The following is a 3,149-nucleotide window of genomic DNA, read 5'->3' on the forward strand; positions in this document are numbered from 1 at the left end:
CATTCATTCAATCATGTTTATTGAGCACTTACTGTGTGCAGAGCACTGTACTAAGCACTTGGGAAGTACAAGTTGGCAACATATAGAGACAGTCCCTACCCAACAACGCTCAGAGTCTAGAACTGGGGAGACAGACCACCCAAGGAACCATCTGAGGGTCAGGAGTAAAAGAGAAAAGTGTTAAGACAATAAAGTTGAGTCAGATTATTAGCTCTCATGATCCCAGGGTCTAGGAACCCCAGGAAGGTCCCAGATTCAACCCCTCCCAAATGGCCTAAAAAGGTACAGCCTCATATTTTGCTTGGGGGACAACACTTCCCTCTTTGACATGGCCGTAGCCCAGCAAGAGCTGTCCCTGAATTAAGAATTAAAGGGGAGGGGGAGCTGGTGGGATGGCTCTGTAGTGGCCCCCTCTGACAGGTGCCGACCTCCCTTTGCCCCCCCTGATGGCTGTTGGGGTGCTTGCTGGGTTGGGCAGTGAGGCTGAGACACCTGCCCCTTCTGCCCAGATATTCTAGGGCCCTGTTCTCAGTGAAGAATAAAGAATTGCAAAATAATAATAATAATGATGGCACTTGTTAAGCACTTACTATGTGCAAAGCACTGTTCTAAACGCTGGATAAATGATAAAGATGTACTTGTAATTAGTGTGGGCACTGGTTGGATGGTTGTGTTGACAAGCATTGGTCCAAAAGTGGAATTAGGATAAGCAAAAGGAGGAGACAGCAGGAGTTCTAACTGAAAGGAGGGATCAACTAGGAAAGGCTGTGCTATTCGGATTGGCAAGTGTCTGGACAACTGCTCCTGCTTCTGCCGTCGATTCGGACAGGAATGTTGGACAAGTCACTTGGCTTCACTTGCCTCAGTACAGTTTCTCCTTCCTGAAAAAGTGTGAAATGAGGAGGGTAGGATAGAGGGGAATAGAGGGAGGGAGAAAGGGGAGGTTTGGCTTAGAGTCCACTGTTGGGTAGGGACTGTCTTTATATGTTGCCAACTTGTACTTCCCAAGCGCTTAGTACAGTGCTCTGCACACAGTAAGTGCTCAATAAATACGATTGATTGATTGATTGATTGGAGGAAAGAGCACTGGCTTGGGAGTCAGAGGACGTGGGTTCTGATCCCGCTTCCACCAGCTGTGTGCTGTGTGACCTTGCACAAGCCACTTAATTGCTCTGTGCCTCAGTTACCTCATCTGTAAAATGGGGATTAAGACTGGGAGCCCCAAGTGGGACAACCTGGTTACCTTGTGTCTACCCCAGCACTGAGAACAGTGATTGGCACATAGTAAGTACTTAACAAATACCATTATAATGATGATGATGAGATGCATTCAATTGTGAGCTCCTCAAGGGTAGGGCCCAGGATTTTTTTTCTTATGTACTCTCCCAAGTATGTAGAAGAGCAGTGTGGACGAGTGGATTGAGCATATGGGGAGTCAGAAGAACTTGATTTCTAATCCAGGCTCTGCCATATTTGAGCTGTGTGACCTTGGGCAAGTCACTTCTCTTCTCTTTGGACCTCAGCTACCTCATCTGTAAAATGGCGATTAAGACATGAGCTCCAAGTAGTTCAGGCACTGTGTCCAACCTGATTAACTTGTGCCTACCCCAACACTTAGAACAGTGCTTGACACATAGTAAGCACTTAACAAATGTTAGTATTATTATTATTATTGCTGATAATAATAATAATAAAAGTAAGTGCACAATAGACTTGGAGTCCCATGTAGAATACGGCTGAATCTGACATGATTATCTCGTATTTACCTCAGTGCTTAGTACATGGCTTGCATAGAGTAAGTGCTTAACAAATACCATAATTATAATACTCATAAATATTGATACACAATAAATACAGAAGCAAAATGAATAATGATGAATTTATGAATGATACTGAGGAGAAAAAAAGAGAGAAAATGAGGGAGAGAGAGAGCAAGAGAAATACGAAGTGTTGAAAGAGAAGCAATGTTGCCTGGTGGAAAGAGCAAAGTACCGTAAAATCAGGATAAAGGGTTCTAATCCCAGCTCCATCATTTGCTTGCTGTATGACTCTGGGCGAGTCAGTTAACTTTTCTGTGCATCAGAAATACCTGCTTTCTCTCCCTTCTAGACAGGTACTCCCACATGAACGTGTGGTATCTACTGCCAGTATTTGACGCATAGTAAGTACCAAACAAATGCAACAGTTATTATTGGTTAAATAGGGAAGAAGAAAGAGAAAACAAAGAGACTGAAAATACAAAAATCCCACGAAACATTTCAACTAGTACAATATTATATATGTTTACAACAACATAAGATACTTTGTCAACCAAACTCATCCAGTATAATGAGATTGATTTTTCCACAATATATAAGGAAGGGTGGAGAAAAAGTGTTTTCAACTAGAACCATGAGATGACTTGTGCTATAATCCATCACATGATCCTTAGCTCTGAAAGAATTGGCCCCTCTAAACCTGAGTAAACTAGGCTCATTATAAGGTATAGCCCACAGTCTTTTGAATGATTCTTTATATTTTCATCAGCCTTCTTTTAAAGAAAGTAAAAATTCACCAGCCCCTAAAACGTTTTGAGAGAATCATAGTCAAGGGAATCAACATTGGCTACTAGTCTGACATAACTCATCACAGACTTTTCCACTGGGCAAATGGTGGGGTCAGCCAGTTTCCTCTAAGACCCATAGGTGAGGCCAGGCCTGCACTCAGTCAGCATTTACCAAGCCCTGACAGAAGGCTACCCCTGATAGTCCTGTGCCCAGTCTTCCAGAAGATGGGCATCTCCTGAGTTCGGCACTTGGGCACCCGGGGTGGAATTTTGCTGAATTCCATTAATACCTAGTCTAGGGTCCAGCCTCCCCATCTCACCCCCACCTACCAAGCCCTCAAAAAGGTTATCTGGGAATCAGGAATCTTGTGTTGCGTGACTCAAACCCAGTGTTTATAGATTCATCTAACTGACTGCATATGTATCTGGTCCAGGGAAACTGATGTTATTAAAACACAAGGACAAGGCTCCCAGCTCCAATCGCAGCTCAACGTGAACAAATAAAGTGAGAGTTTTCCCCAAAGGAAAGCACAGCAAGGACTCCGGCCTCCCTGTGAACTGCTAGGATGAAAGGAGAGCCTGATACTATCACCTCAACTTTGAC

This window comes from Tachyglossus aculeatus, chromosome 22 (assembly GCF_015852505.1).
Source record: "Tachyglossus aculeatus isolate mTacAcu1 chromosome 22, mTacAcu1.pri, whole genome shotgun sequence".
Lineage (NCBI taxonomy): Eukaryota > Metazoa > Chordata > Mammalia > Monotremata > Tachyglossidae > Tachyglossus > Tachyglossus aculeatus.